This window comes from Loxodonta africana, chromosome 9, assembly GCF_030014295.1.
Source record: "Loxodonta africana isolate mLoxAfr1 chromosome 9, mLoxAfr1.hap2, whole genome shotgun sequence".
NCBI lineage: Eukaryota > Metazoa > Chordata > Mammalia > Proboscidea > Elephantidae > Loxodonta > Loxodonta africana.
In genome coordinates, this window is record NC_087350.1 from 94952625 (window position 1) to 94970363 (window position 17739).

Here is a 17739-nt window from a genome sequence, read left to right on the forward strand (position 1 = left end):
AGTGGAGAATGGATATTAGGCAGGCCTTAAATTGTGTTTACCTAAGGAGCTTAATTAAAGCCCAGGGGATCCGTTATGGGTTCTGCCTAATTTTGTTTCTAAGGGCTATGAAAAACTCAATGTACATGTGCCAAAACACAAGTTCTTTTTAAATACTTTCAAGAGCCACTGCTGGTAAATTTCGACCTTCCTAGATCATCAGTCTGAATATTTACTAGAGAAACATTGAAAACTACGTGCATTTAGTTTAGGAGGTTTATTTCATTATGTTAATGAAAGCATACAAAGTATAAAACCAAAAACCAAACCCGTTGCCATCAAGTCAATTCTGACTCATTGCGACCCTATAGGACAGAGTAGAACTGCCCCGTAGAGTTTCCGAGGAGTGCCTGGTGGATTCGAACTGCCGACCTTTTGGTTAGCAGACATAGCACTTAACCGCTACATTGCAAGGGTTTCCCTGTGAAGTATATCTCTCACTAAATTGCTGGTGTTGGTAGCAATTTTTACCTGCACTTCATTGGAAATAGGTTATTTTTACAAACTCCATCTATTTGTATGCAGCCCAGATCATTGCACAAAAGAACAGCTCAGTGTTTTGTTTTTATTTTACTATGAATATTGTTTGCTTTCCCTGTCCTGATTCAGATATAAAGCAGCACAGAAAAACACTGATTTCAAGGACCTGCATTTGTTGATGTTTTACTCTGCAAATTGTAAACCAAATGAAAAATTAGAAAGCACTCTGTATTTTGTATTTCCCCCTCACCAAATCACCATATCAACAACTTATCATACTTTCTCCTTTATAGTGCCCTCCTAACGTGTCTGTCAGTTTCTCGTACCGTGGGGGCTTGTGTGTTGCTGTGATGCTGGAAGCTATGCCACTGGTATTCAGATACCAGCAGGGTCACCCATGGAGGACAGGTTTCAGCTGAGCTTCCAGACTAAGACAGACTAGGAAGAAGGACCCAGCAGTCTACTTCTGAAAAGCATTAGCCAGTGAAAACCTTATGAATAGCAGCGGAACATTGTCTGATATAGTGCTGGAAGATGAGCGCCTCAGGTTGGAAGGCACTCAAAAGATGACTGGGGAAGAGCTGCCTGTAGAGTCGACCTTAATGACGTGGATGGAGTAAAGCTTTTGGGACCTTCATTTGCTGATGTGGCACGACTCAAAATAAGAAGAAACAGCTGTAAACATCCATTAATAATCAGATCCTCGAATGTACAAAGTATGAATGTAGGAAAATTGGAAATAATCAAAAATGAAATGGAACGCATAAACATCGATATCATAGGCATTAGTGAGCTGAAATGGACTGGTATTGGCCATTTTGAATGGGACAATCATATAGCCTACTATGCTCGGAGTGACAACTTGAAGAGGAATGGTGTCACATTCATCGTCAAAAAGAACGTTTCAAGATCTACCCTGAAGTACAACGCTGTCAGTGATAGGATAATATCCATATGCCTACAAGGAAGACCAGTTAATACGACTATTATTCAAATTATGCACCAACCACTAGGGCCAAAGATGAAGAAATAGAAGATTTTTATAAGCTGCTGCAGTCTGAAATTGATCGAACATGCAATCAAGATACATTGATAATTACTGGCGACTGGAATGCAAAAGTTGGAAACAAAGAAGAAGGATCAGTAGTTCGAAAATATGGTCTTGGTGATAGAAACAATGGCAAAGATTGAATGATAGAATTTTGCAAGACCAACGACTTCTTCATTGCAAATGCCTTCTTTCACCAGTATAAATGGTGACTATACAAATGGACCTCGCCAGATGGAACACACAGAAATCAAATTGACTACATCTGTGGAAAGAGACGATGGAAAAGCTCAATATCATCAGTCAGAACAAGGCCAGGGGCCGACTGTGGAACAGACCTTCAATTGCTCATATGCAAGTTCAAGCTGAAACTGAAGAAAATCAGAGCAAGTCCATGAGAGCCAAAATATGACCTTGAATATATCCCACCTGAATTTAGAGACCATCTCAAGAATAGATTTGATGCATTGAACACTAGTGACCGAAGACCAGAGGAGTTGTAGAATGACATCAAGGACATCATCCATGAAGAAAGCAAGAGGTCACTGAAAAGACAGGAAAGAAAGAAAAGACCAAGATGGATGTCAGAGGAGACTCTGAAACTTGCTCTTGAGTGTCGAGCAGCTAAAGCAAAAGGAAGAATTGATGAAGTAAGAGAACTGAACAGAAGATTTCAAAGGGCCTCTCAAGAAGACAAAATAAAGTATTATAATGACATGTGCAAAGAGCTGGAGATGGAAAACCAAGGGGAAGAACATGCTCAGTGTTTCTCGAGCTGAAAGAACTGAGGAAAAAATTCAAGCCTCGAGTTGCAATAGTGAAGGATTCCATGGGGAAAATATTAAATGATGCAGGAAGCATCAAAAGAAGATGGAAGGAATACACAGAGTCAATATACCAAAAAGAATTAGTTGATATTCAACCATTTCAAGAGGTGGCATATGATCAGGAACCGATGGTACTGAAGGAAGAAGTCTAAGCTGCTCTGAAGGCATTGGCGAAAAACAAGGCTCCAGGAATTGATGGAATATCAATTGAGATGTTTCAACAAACGGATGCAGCGCTGGAGGTGCTGACTCGTCTATGCCAAGAAATATGGAAGACAGCTTCCTGGCCAACTGACTGGAAGAGATCCATATTTATGCCTATTCCCAAGAGAGGTGACCCAACCGAATGTGGAAATTATAGAACAATATCATTAATATCACACACAAGCAAAATGTTGTTGAAGATCATTCAAAAACGGCTGCAGCAGTATATCGACAGGGAACTGCCAGAAATTCAGGTCGGTTTCAGAAGAGGACATGGAGCCAGAGATATCATTGCTGACGTCAGATAGATCCTGGCTGAAAGCAGAGAATATCAGAAAGATGTTTACCTATGTTTTATTGATTATGCAAAGGCATTCGACTGTGTGGATCATAACAAACTATGGATAACACTGGGAAGAATGGGAATTCCAGAACACTTAATAGTGCTCATGAGGAACATTTACGTAGATCAAGAGGCAGTTGTTTGGACAGAACAAGGGGATTCTGCGTGGTTTAAAGTCAGGAAAGGTGTGCGTCAGGGTTGTATTCTTTCACCATACCTATTTAATCTGTATGCTGAACAAATAATCCAAGAAGCTGGACTATATGAAGAAGAATGGGGCATCGAGATTGGAGGAAGACTCATTAACAACCTGCATTATGCAGATGACACAACCTTGCTTGCTGAAACTGAAGAGGGCTTGAAACACTTACTGATAAAGATCAAAGACCACAGCCTTCAGTATGGATTACACCTCAACATAAAGAAAACAAGAATCCTCACAACTGGACCAATGAGCAACATCATGATAAACGGACAAAAGATTGAAGTTGTCAAGGATTTCATTTTACTTGGATCCACAATCAACAGCCATGGAAGCAGCAGTCAAGAAATCAAAAGACACATTGCATTGGGCAAATCTGCTGCAAGGGACCTCTTCAAGGTGTTGAAGAGCAAAGATGTCACCTTGAAGACTAAGGTGCACCTGACCCAAGCCATGGTATTTTCAATCACGTCATACACATGTGAAAGCTGGACAGTGAATGAGGAACACCGAAGAAGAGTTGATGCCTTTGAATTGTGGTGTTGGCGAAGAATATTGAATATACCATGGACTGCCAAGAGAAGGAACAAATCTGTCTTAGAAGAAGTGGGGCCAGAATGCTCCTTAGAAGCAAGGATGGTGAGACTGCATCTTACATACTTTGGACTTGTTGTCAGGAGGGATCAGTCTCTGGAGAAGGACATCTTGCTTGGCAGAGTACAGGGTCAGCATAAAAGAGGAAGACGCTCAACAAGGTGGATTGACACAGTGGCTGCAACAATGAGTTCAAGCATAACAACAATTTTAAGGATGGCGCAGGACCGGGCAATGTTTCGTTCTGTTGTGCATTGGGTAGCTATGAGTCGGAGCAGACTCGATGGCACCTAACAACAATAACAACTGGTTTCAAGGTAAAAAAGAGTTATTGGGGAGTTCTTACTAGCGTGGGCATGTTCTTGCTGTAGCATTTGGAGATCCAGAAGAAAACAAGTAAAAAGCAGGAATGGAGAAAAAAGAGCGTGATGGACCCTGACTAATAACTAAGCGAACGACAAATCACAGCAAAAACCATACTCATCAGAGAATGGTCATAAAGGTTTCCTGTCTGTCCATCCAGCCATCCATCCCTCACTCTATTCAACAGAAATTTATCGGAGGGTGAAAAATGATGAATAAGATATAATGAATGTTCTTGCCGATGCCATAAACACACAATCCTGTTATAGAAGACAGAGATTCTTGCAGTTTGGGCTGGGAGTGAGGGGTGGGGATGAGGTGGGGTGTGGCCAGGGGACGCTTAGCAAAGATAGAGGCACTTAAGTTCAAACCTGAAAAATTTGAACATGTGGGAATTGGGTGGGTAGGTAAAGAGGATGTCCACATTTTAGTCAGAGAGAACAGCAGGAGCAAACATTCTAAGCAAGGAAACCATTGGATATATATATCAGGTACTGTGGATTGTTTAATTTGTCAGGAGAAGAGAACATATTAAGGGGTATCCAAGGAGCAGCTGGTGGATTCGAACTGCTGACTTTTTGTTTAGCAGCCAAGCTCTTAACCACTGTGCTACAAGGGCTCCTATTATGGGGAGTAACCAGAAATAATCTATATTTATTACTTCCTCAAGAAAAGCTCTCCTGTGTCTCCAAGGTGTTGGATACCCTTTCTCTGTCCTCCCACAGTATCCTGTGCTTACCTTGATCATGGCTAAACAGCTAGACCATGGCTCAAAAGTCTGGCTGGGGCAGTGTTTTTCAACATTCAGTTTGTAGTTTGGAATAATTTTATTTACTTCTTTTACAGTTAATATTCATTCAAGTGTGCCCACTTATTTATTATTTTTTGTACTCTATTACTTCTTGAATGTTTGAGCTTCCATCTGGGATCATTTTCCTTTGTTTGAAGAATTCCATTAACTATTACTTTACAAAAAAACAAAATGCACTGCTATTGAGTGGATTCCGAATCATAGCAATTCATGGTTCACAGAGCAGAACTGCTCCATAGGGTTTCCAAGCCTGTAAATCTTTACAGAAGCAGACTGCCACATCTTTCTCCTGTGGAGTGGCTGGTAGGTGTGAACTGTCGACCTTTCATTTAGTAGCTGAGTGCTTACCCACTGCGTCACCAGGGCTCCAAATATTACTTTAGTGGCTAAAAATTGTTTTCTTAAAAAACACTTTCATTTTGTCTTCATTTTTGAAGGATATTCCCCTAGATAAATAATTCAAGGTTGGCAGTTACTTCCTTTTAGTACTTTAAAGATGTTATTCTGTTTTCTTCTGGTCTCCATAATTTCTGTCGGAAAATTTGAAAAGTTGGCTGTTGGTCTCTTTGATGGTAATGTGTCCTTTTCTTCTAAATGCTTTTTAGATTTTCTGTTTTGGGCTTTCAGTATTTTTTCTATGATGTGTATAAGCATGGTATTCTTTGTAGTCATCCTGATTTGTACAAAAGGCTTCTTAAATTTCTGCTGTGTTTCATCAGTTTTGCAAAATTCTTGGAGTGATCGTTAAGGTTGTGTGTTAACTTGGCTGGGCTAGGAACTCAGTGGTTTGGCATTATGATGTAGTTTGGCTGTCATATGATGATATGATCACCTCCATGATGAGATTTGATATAATGTGGTCACCTCCATGATGGGATCTGCTGTGAGTAGCCAATCATTTGAAAGGGAGTTTCCCTGGGAGTGTGGCTGGTATCCAATATAGGTGGACTTTCTGGCAAGGCTCTCAGGCTTTTGTTTGCTCCGGATCCTGTGGCTGGCTGCTGTTCGTCTGACCTCTGGTTCTTGGGACTCGAGCTAGCAGCTTACCTGCTGTCATGTCTGCTGATCTTGGGATTTGTCGATCTTCACAGCCTGTGAGCCAGAACCATGCTGTCTGACCTGCCAATCTTGGGTTTCCCAGCCTCTTCAGCTATGCGAAACAGGAGAAGCTTCCAGCCTGACCCACAGACTTGGGACATTCCAGCCTCTAAAACCCTGTGAGCCATTTCCTTGATATAAATCTCTCTATATGTGTATTCATACACTTTATTAGTTTTGCTTCTCTAGTGAACCCAGCCTAAGACACTTGGCCAATATATTTTCTATTCTTCTTTAGGAACTTCAGTTACAAATATGTTAGATATTTTCTCTGTGTCTTGTATGTCTTTTATGTTCTTTTCCATCTTTTTTCTCCTTTTGTCTCTCTAGCCATCAATCTGGATATTTTCAACTGGATACTCTTCCAGGTCATTAATCCTGTAGTCTCCTGTACTATGGTATTAAATCCATTTATTGAATTTTTTAAATTATGGTTATTATATCTTTATGTTCTATTATCTCAATTTGATGCTTTTTGTAGATTTTAGTTCTCTGATGAAATTTTCCCTTTTTATCTCTTTTCTTGAAAATATTAATCATAGTTGTTTCAAATTTTGTGTTTGATAACTTCAGTATCTGGATCATTCATTGGTCAATTTCTACTCTTGGCCTTCAGGCATATGATTCTTTGTACCGGTATACCCGTTAATTTTGGGTTGACTGTTGGATATTGTTTATGAAAAATTGTAGGGGATGTTATTTCCTCCAAAGAGAGTTGATATAACATAAGAAAATTATTTTGATCCAATTAGGGACTGAACTGATTTAAAGGTAGATTTCGGCATTTGTGAAAACTGATACATTTATAATTTGCCTGTATTTCTAGGAAACAGGTCTTTAAGCATATTAAATAAAATTCTGGAGTATTTATCAGACTCTACCTCCTTGACAGACTCTAAACTCCAATTTTTGTCTCCTTGTCACTTATGCACAGTTTGACAGTTGACAACTGCTTGGGGAGAAACTGCAGACAAAATATCAGGCTTACGTTTCACCAGAATATTGGTCCCTTAAATAATGGCTGTCTTGGTAGCCCTGAACTCTGATTTTTGGTCCTTTAATTTGATGAGATCCTACAAATTTTAGAATACTACTTTATCTGGCTTTGATGCCCAGAGCTGTGAATTAGAAAATATGCCAAGAGGGAAAAGTAGCAGCTTCAATTCCTGATTTGTTTGGTTACTCTTAACTGCCTTCAAATACATAATTAAGTTTTGTTTGTCAACTAATTATAAATGTGAATGGATTAGCCATGCATATTCTTTAGAGCTAGAGAAGAAGGAAACCTCCTAATGGCTGCTGCTACTAAACCCCGTGTCATTTGACATCTTGTACTCGTATACTTAACTTCTGAGATGTTCTGATCAGTAAAAGACGTTCTCCACCATTGAATAGCATTTCTAAAACATGTAGAGGTAGTTCTCATACAACCAGATTGAAATAAATAAAAATTTATAAATTAGAATTCTTCCCCTCAATGTTTTGCTCTCTTTCCTTTAAAGGACGTAATATTGTGAAATATTTATTTACTTTGAAATATTGTGTAAATAAATATTATAAAGCAAAAATGGGGATAAATAAGCAAAGCACAATTATAGTAAAAAAAAAAAAGGCAGTTTTCCAATTTACGATATGCTTTCTCTTTAAAAAAAAAAAAAAAAAAACTGTTGTTTTTCATGTCCTTCCTTGGGTATAAAGGGTATAAAGTTCTTACTGATTTTTCGTAACTAGGAATTAACTAGAGTTCTTATATGAAAATTCCTGACTTTTGCCAATTTAGCACGCCAAATTTATAATTTGTTTTCAGAATATATTTTGTTATGAACTGTTTAAACACAATTTTTGTCACTTTTCCATGTTGGTAGCATTCTATTTGGTCCCAAGGTTAGTACTATTGCTCCAAGCAGATAGGAGCACAAATTCAATTGGGCATCATTTAAAATCCAGTGCTTTCTTGAAAGGGTTTTATTGTTCTTAAAAACCATCCTGAAATGGAGATAATAATTGTTTAATTCAACCTTGTCACTTGCTATAAACACCAGCTGCTATAATTGTAAGTATTCCCACATGGGGGATTTTTACCAACTGTTAGAAAGAGATTTAAGAGAGCAAAAAACAAGCTGGAATTATGAATACAATGCTTATAAAAAGGCAAACATGAAATGCCTATACATTTTAGTCCATCTATGTTTTTTTTTGTTTTTTTATAGCTCACAGTTCATACTTGTTTCTGCTTGATAATTTCTTTCTTTGATAAAGTTGTTTACTAAACTAAACAAACTATCTCTAGTTTCTCTTTTGTTATATAAAAAAGATATTTAAAAGCAGGAGATCTAGGGTACTACACAGTAGTTGAGGCTTAGAAATAACCTGTATATTTCCAGGGGAGAGGCAAATATTGTTTTCAGATTTCACTAACTTAAGTCAAATAAATTCTCTACCATTATATTTTCTACTGATGTGTAACAATAGTAAAATGGCATGACTTCAGACATAAATAAATTTTCAATATACATTCTGCATTTTGTTTTCAGAGAATGCTAACCTAAGAAATATGATCATAACAGTCTTCTGTTAACATATCTATTAATATATTCTTATTTCCCCTTCCTCAAATGTTATTTTCCCACTCAATGGGTTGCTTGTTCTGTGAGTGTACCATCATCTTTTGGCTATTTGGGCCAGAAATCTAATAGTCATTTCTGACGTTGTAGCACCGTGACCAACATATTAACCACCAAGTCCTGTTAGTCTACCTCATAAACTCTCTCCACTTCATCCTATCGTCACTGCTACTCCCTTAGCATAAAACCAACTGCCATTGAGTTGATCCTGACTTATAGTGACCCTATAGAGTAGAACTACCCCATAGGGTTTCCAAGGCTGTAAATCTTTACAGAAGCAAACTACCACATCTTTCTCCCATAGAGCAGCTAGTGGGTTTGAACCACTGACCTTTCAATTAGCAGCCAAGTGCTTTAACTGCTGTTACCATCAGGGCTCTTTCCCCTTAGCATACCAAATCAAAAACCAAACCCAGTGCCACCTAGTCGATTCCAACTCATAGCAACCCTACAGGACAGAGCAGAACTGCCCCATAGGGTTTCCAAGGAGCGCCTGGCGGATTTGAACTGCTGACCTTTTGGTTAACAGCTGTAGCACTTAAAGGTCATCTTTATCTCTTTCTAGGATAACTGCAACAGCCTTCCACCTGATTTTCTGCCTCCAATCTTGACTCCCGTATGGGTTTGCCATTCTGCAGCCCAGTGAATCTTTAAATTCAAAAATCTTTTCCTTAAAACACTCTAGTGGCTCTCTATCCCATCTGGGTAACAAATTTTTAATGTGCTTGCCTGGCCTTTTAGGATCTAGCAGCACTATCATTCCAGCTTCATATCTTACCCTTTCTACCTTAGATGCTCTCAGTTCCTCAAACATGTCTAGTTCTCTTTGGTCTAAGGGTTTTTAAAAATGTTGTTTCTGTTTAGAACACTCTCTTCTTTTGTTCAACCCTTCTCACCTCTACCTCATAACTCCTACTCATCTTTAAGGTATATCTTGAGCATTGTTTCTTTTGTGAAGTCTTTTTCAGCCTCTTTGGTTTCAAGTATGGATTAGTTGTCCCTTATCTGTGCTCTCACATCACCTTATACTGCATTGCTGTTGCCTTTTCACTAGTGAACTAGTAGGTATCCCTAAATAGAGAGTTAGTTCCATGATGCCAGGGATTGTACCTGGTTTCTTCATGATTTTATTCCTAGGGCCTAACACAGTACCTGGCATATTGTATGTGCTCAGTTAAATTTGTGCATGTCTTTTGTTATTGCCAAGTTTCTTGTATCTTATAGGTCTATTTGTTGTTGTTAGGTGATAACGACTCACAGCAACCCTATGTAGAACAGAATGAAACACTGCCAGTCCTGAGCCATGCTGGCAATCACTGCTATGTGTGAGCCCATTGTTGCAGCCACTGTGTCAATCCATCTTGTCGAGGGTTTGCCTCCTTTTCGTTGACCCTCTACTACCTTACCAAGTATGACGTCCTCCAGGGACTGGTCCCTCCTGATAATATGTCCAAAGTACATGAGACGAAGTGTCGCCATCCTTGCTTCTAAGGAGCACTCTGGCTGTACTTCTTCCAAGACAAACTTATTTGTTCTTCTGGCAGTTCATAGTATATTCAATATTCTTCAATTCTTCACCAACACCATAATTCAAAGGCATCAATTCTTCTTCGGTCTTCCTTATTCATTGTCCAGCTTTCTCGCGCATATGAGGCATTTGAAAATATCAAGGCTTGGGTCAGATGCACTTAGTCCTCAGATTAACATCTTTCTTTTCAACACTTTAAAGAGGTCTTTTGCAGCAGATTTGCCCAATGCAATACGTCGTTTGATTTCTTGACTGCTGCTTCCACGGACCTTGGTTGTGGATCCAACAAAATGAAATCCTTGACAACTTCAGTCTTTTATCGTGATGTTACTTATTGGCCCAGTTTTGAAGATTTTTGTTTTCTTTATGTTGAGGTGTATAGTGACTTGATTTTCCCAATCAAAAATTTAAAAAATATGAACTTTGATATAGAGAAGATGGAATAAATTCTTGGAAACTTGGACGGTCTAAAAATATCTTGGGTATATTGGGGCCTATTTCTATCTCCTACATTAACAAAATTGTGAGGAGCATGGTATTGAGTCCCATTTACAAAGTTCCATTCTCTAGCATTTTTAACTTTGTTTACTGGCTGTAGACCTGGTGATGTAGTGGTTAATAGCTTGGCGCTAACCAAAAGGTCAGCAGTTCAAATCCACCAGCCACTCCTTGGAAACCCTACGGGGCCATTCTACTCTGTGCTATAGGGTCACTATGAGGTGAAATTGACTTGATGGTGATGAGTTTTGGTCAATGGGTTCCCTGGCTACACATGGCTATTGATTATTACAAGAACCAAGTAAGGGGTGTGGCTAGACCCTCACAAAGTTATTGAAAACTCGAGTGTGAGAAAGAGAATTCAGGGGTTGTAGTACATGTTTTACCATATATCTCTGAAGGATTCTGGACAGGTAACTGCTGCTCTCTGGATCCTGTTTTCCCCTTTTGTAATATGAGGATAGAAGCCCTGGTGACACAATGGTTAAGCACTTGGCTGCTAACTGAAGGGTTTGTGGTTCAAACTCACCCAGTGATTCTGCAGGAGTAAAACCTGGTGATCTGCTCCTGTAAACATTAAAAAACATTACAGCCTAGAAAACCCCATGGGGCAGTTCTACTCTATCACATGGGGTAGCTATGAGTCGAAAGTCAACTTGATAGCACCTAACAACAATATGAAGATGACATTAGTTACCAATGCATATTCCATGAAAGACTTGTCCCAAAGAGTGTTTTAGGGAAAAAGTTTCCATTAGCACATACATTTGAAAAACATTATGTTCTTTAACCCTCTAGGAAATTATAAATCTGTTTGTACATTAAAGGCTATCAGAATTCCTGCAGTAAAGCAATTCTTTTTCTGCCAAATGCCTAATAATAACCTGTACAACATGCTTTTGAAAACATCATACCAGGTTATCTGTAACATCAACTTTCATTTTCTGTGGACGTAAGAGTCTAGGTCCAGGGCTGTAGACTGTGTTGGGAGAATGCAAATATTTTACCTCATGTTATATTAATTTAATAATGAAAGTTGAAGAAAATGTTAGGAGAGGCATTGCTGCATATTTCCTAGAAGGATTATCAGTGCTGGAAATGTGTGAGGGATCATTAAGATGGGAGAATGTGATAGTGTTTGTGGTGGGTGGGCGGCAAGATGGAGGAAGATGAGTGGCAGATTTCCCCAGAGTTAAACCAGTCATCATGGCAAAGGACTTTGAATTACTCCCTCTGCACCATCCAGAAGAAATTCTTTTTATTTAATATTACATTTCTCTCTATATGCCAACGGTAAATGTTTTATCATATCTTTAAACATAATACACTTGGTCCTCACTTATCGACAATCTTGTTATCCAACTGTGATGGTTAAGATGGTGTGTCAACTTGACTGGGCCATGGTTCTCAGTGTTTTGACAGTTGTATAATGTGATCACTTTCCTGTTGAAATTTGGTATGTGATCATCCCCATGATGAAATCTGCTGAGCGATACCAGCTGGGGTGGGGCCCGTGGTGGCTCACTGCCCCCTCAGCCTGCAACTCTCTGCCTTCTGCTGCCTACTTCCTTCCTGCTCACCTTGCAAAGGTTGTTGGCTTATTCTGGGTCCAGAAGTTGTCTCTCACTTGACCTCTCCTTCTTGGGACTTGAGCTAGCAGCTTACCGTCCATCTTGGGATTCATCGATCTTCACAGCCTGCGAGCAACAGTCTGTTCCCAGACCTACCTATCTTGGGTTCACCAGTCCCTGCAGCTAAGTGAATCAGGAGAAAGCTTGTGGCCTTGCCTGCCAACCTTGGGGATTCCTCGACCTTCACAGCCTGTGAGGCGGAACATTGCTCCTCGACCTGCTCATTTTGGGTTCACCAGCTTCTGCAGCTCTGTGAATTGGGAAAGGCATCTATCCTGGTCTAAGGACTTGGGTTGTCCCAACCCCTACAATTGCGTGAGCTGTTTCCTTGATATAAATCTCTATATATTTATATGTTTTACTGGTTTTGCTTCTCTAGAGAACCCAGCCTAAGATGCTGACATTTTGCATATATGACAATAGTAAAAAATCTACTATCGGACTATTTTGCGCATTAATGATGTACGTCTGGCAGTAATGAATGCCAGTGAGAGAGTTAAGAGTAACAATGGCTGTGATGATTAAGGTTATGTGTCAGCTTGGCTGAGTATTCATTCTCAGTGGTTTGGAAGTTATGCAATGCTGTAATATGGCAGTTATACAATGATGTGGTCATCCTCAATTTTCTCATAACACCAATTTTTGCATAACCACCTGGTCTTTGGAACCTAACCATGTGGATAAGTGAGTGGGTGTAATAATAATAATGACATTGGCTAAAAAAAAGTTGCCATCAAATTGATTCTGACTCATAGTGACCCCATATGTGTCAGAGTAGAACACTCATTTAATCCCTAGCTTTCAGCAGGTACTGTTATAGGGAATTTACAAGTATTAACTCATTTAATAGTCAAAGCAACCTTTTAAGGTAGGAACTATTAATATTCCTATTTTATAACTGGTAAAATTGAGCAAAGGTATATTAAGTAATTTACCCAAGGTCATTAAACTAGTAAATGCCAAATGGCAATGTATTCAAATGGCTCCGAAGTTCATGTTCTTAAGCATCGCACTATACTGCTCTTCTGGGCAATTTCAATACAACTTTAATTTTAAAGTTCATTTTAAATTCTTCCTTGTGATGGAATTTCAGGACTCTTGCCTGTAACTCAGATTTTAGCCTTTTTAAATAGAAAATGAATGCAGAAATGCTGCCACTTGCATATAGGATATATTAGCAACGGGCAAAGTATCTATTAATTACTATGTGCTGTTATAGTGTTCAATGGTTTTAACATCTAATTTTGAATTAAAGTAATTTACATTTAATAATAATAACATAATAGCAATAATAACTATCATCAAATGTTGGCTGATTACTATGAGCCAGGAAATGTGATAGGCCACTAGAATGTGGGCTTCATGAAGAATTATTAAGATCATTGCAGATAAGAAAACTTAAAATATTTGCCAAAGTAATATCTTAAGTGATCCAGGATTCCATATCCATGGTCTATCTGATTCCTATGCTCTGCTCTTAATGAATACATCATTCAGCCATATGCCTTAGTAAGAGATGAATATGAGAGGTAACAGAGTCTTTTATAAGCTTCGTACTACGACAGCTACTTAGGTACAGCATTCAGAGAAAGTTTAGACAAGTATTCTTCAAAGTAAAAGCAGTCACACAAATCTCCTTATAGCTTAACAAGTACCTTGTCTTCCTACTTAGGAACATTAGAGGTTATGGAAACAGTAGAGTTTACTAGTCCTAATAACTCAACAAATGTAGATGAGATCAGGTCATTTTTTATATACAGAAATTTAAAGGAATTAAGTACCTAGTTTGTGTGTTCCAATGGCTCATTGAATTTTTCAGAGTTCTTACACACTAATGGTATTTGCTGAGTTGTTCCCACTACAGGTGAAACCCCTGAAGCTCCACCCTACCATTTTGTTCTCATGTGTTTTAGATGAGCTCAGTGGGTAGTTAAATTAAGTGGGTACTATTAAAACTTTCAAATATGGCTTTTTATCCACACCCATTCATTTTACCTGCACCTACTTAACTAGGTAATTAATAGACATATGATCCTTTAACTGTGACAGGTTAATTATCTTAAATACAAGCATATTTAAAATATACAGTGAAAGTATATTTCTCTGATGCAAATATCCTAAATTCACTTCTACTAGAAATAGTTACAAGGGAGAGGTGTGTGATTGCAAGGAGATGACAGATGAGAAAGGAAATGAGATGAAAGAGGCCAGGAGTGTAGACGCACAAAATGGTGATTACTACTACATATGTAGACTTGACAAAATAATGGAATCATGGACCTTAGAGTTGGAAAGGATCTCAAGGGATAGTCTGGAGACGTGCCCAACCTTCAGGCAAGTTTCATTTATCCCATTTCATAGATGAGGCAAGGAGGCTCAGAAACGTTACATAATCTGTCTAAGGCCAGTAACTAATAAGTGGTAGAAGAAGGCACTATGAGTAGGTGGTGTAGTTTCTCTTGCACTGCCCTTTCCCCAAACTAGGCTGGAAGCCTCTAGTATTATTTTATGAATTTATAGCATATTTAAGAAGTAAAAAAAAAAAAAATCTTTCCTGTAAAAGACTCCAACGGAATCAGCTACAGAGGGGTTCTCAGGTATTTCTTTGAGAAGGGACTTTTTACCCTCAAGATGTTGAAAACCCTGGTTTTCATCCACGTTCAAACCCTTTTTGCCCTAATAGTTGAATAGAATATAGGAAGATAGGAAAAACCAGTGACTAAGTCAGAAAAGAATTTTCCAAGTATAATGAGCCTATGCCTTAGATGCTCAGGAAGGATGGGGTACCAAAAAATATTATATCAAAGAAATACAACAAATCAAGTACAAAACCAAAAACCAAACCCATTGTCATTGAGTCGATTCCAACACATAGCAACCCTATAGGACAGAGTAGAACTATCCCATAGGGTTCCCAAGGAGCACCTGGTGATTTCAAACTGTCAACTAAAAGAGCCGAGCTCTTAACCACTGTACCTCCAGGGCTCCCCAGTAAGTACAGCAAAGCCAATAGTCATATGACTATGAACTTAGAGCTAAAAATAAATAGGCTGCAGATGGACAAAAATATTGATATACAAAAGTGCACAGCAATTTCTTCCTCAAACTTTAATATGCGTCACAGTCACGTGGAATATTATTAAGAATTTGTATTCGAAGTCACCACTAAATCTCAGATTGTTGTTGTTAGGTGCCATAGAGTCAGTTCCTACTCATAGTGACCCTATGTACAACAGAACGAAACATTGCCCAGTCCTGTACCATCCTGACAATTGTTGCTATGTTTGAGCCCATTGTTGCAGCCATTGTGTCACTTCATCTAATTAAGGGACTTCCTCTTTTTTGCTCACTCTGTATTTTACCAGGTGGGGCCCAGGAAATGCATGTTTGATAAACACCTTAGATGATTCTAATGCAGGCAGTCACTATCCATACTTTAAGAAATTCTGTGAATTTGAGCAATGCCTCTTAAACTCCACTGTGTATACAAGTAACCTGGGGATCATGTTAAAAACAAATTCTGATCAGTACAACTGAGTGAAGCCTGAGATTTCTGCATTTCTAACAAGCTCCCAGGTGATGCATATGGTGCTGGACTGTGGAGCATGCTTTTAATACCAAACAACTAGTGGCCAAGTAATTAGTACCAATGTTTAATCAAATCACTTTGATATTGTTCAATACAGGAAGGTGTGATAGTTAATCTTATGTCAGTTTGGCTTGGCTATGGTTTGGTCAAATGCTAGTCTAGATGTTGCTATGAAAGTATTTACTCGTGGTTAATATTTACAATCAGTTGACTAAGTAAAATAGATTACCCTCCATAATGTGGGTGGATGTCATCTAATTAGTTGAAGGCCTAGTGAGAAAAAACTGAGGTTTCCTGAGGGAGGAGGAATTCAGCCTCAAGACTAACAGCCAGAGTTTCCAGCCTACCACTTGGCTTACTGGAATCAATACTGCTGGAGTTTTCAGACTGTTGCCTGACCTACAGACTTTGGACTTGCCAGCCCCCACAGTGAGTGAGCCAATTTCTTAAATCTCTCTCTGTGTCATTGGTTCTGTTTCTCTGGAGAATGCAGACTAATAAAGAATAATTGATGGCAATTTAATGGGTTGATTAAAAAATACTTGCCGCCTATGAAATTTATTGCATTTGATTTATCTGCATATGTAGTGTAATGCTATTCAGCTATACACATCTCCTCCTAATGGAGTTAATTTTGCTCTTCCCTGAAACATGCTGGGGATGAACTCCAGATGGACTCAGGCTAAGGTACAAGGCCAGGAGTGGTGTGACTAGGCTGGTGGCCAAGCCGAGGAATGCCTTAGGAAAAATATGAAAAACACCTGGGCCTGGACGTGAAGTCCCTGGGAGTGCTGACTGCCCAAGGACTTCGGAGGAAAATAATGAGCCTCGGTCCCAGCTGGAACGGTATATAAGCTTGTGTCCCTTGCTAGGCAGTTGAAGAGCATTAAACTGGTCTAGCCATTGCCCTGGACCCACTGTCCTGTGAGTAAGCTCCCCAAATAAACCATATGTCGTGATCGCTGGTTCTGGGGTCTTTCTTCCGTCTCTTGGAGATGTGGCTGACCTTGGGTTCAGGTGTTGCTGGGTTGTTATACAACAGTATATCTGGAGGAAGAAAAGATGATAAAGGAAATGTCAATGGTACTTTTTGTTGTTTTTTCACTAGTGACAGCGCAGTGCACTGTAATGATAATTAAAAAAAAAATCTGAGCTCTAATTCTTACTCTGACATGAGCTGTGTGAAACTTACATCAGTAAGAGATAAAACAATATGAAGATTTTTTTTTTAATTACAGTTTGTAAGCTCTCCAATACACTGAAAGGGCCACAACTAACAATAGTACAACAATACTAGCTGTTCATTATGGGCTGTGTTGTATTTGACAGGAGTGCTTTAATTTTAAAACCATATCAGAGTGCAACTAAATAAAAATAATGTTACTCCAATTGATTAAGAAAACCTTGGTGGCATAGCAGCTAAGAGCTACAGCTGCTACCAAAAGGTTGGTAGTTCAAATCCACCAGGTGCTCCTTGGAAACCCTATGGGGCAGTTCTACTCTGTCCTATAGGGTCACTGTGAGTTGGAATCGACTCAATGGCAACTTTTAAAAAAACTAATTGAAAATATGTAAATTATTATTGTTAGTAATGTAACCTAAATAAGACTGGCTGTTTTCTCTGCGTGGACTCACATTCAGAGGAAATCAGTCTGGCGTTCAAAATAATTGAGAAACAATTTAATCATTTACATCTCTTGAAAATGCCAAACAAACAGACCAACTCTACATCCATGGTGCGCAGTAAATGTCTTTCAAATAAATTCTTGTTCCTCATCTCCCTCGCTATCTGTTTTTTCCAAACACCCCCAGATATCCCCAACTATCTTTCCTTTTCTATTGCCCTCAACAAACTCTCAC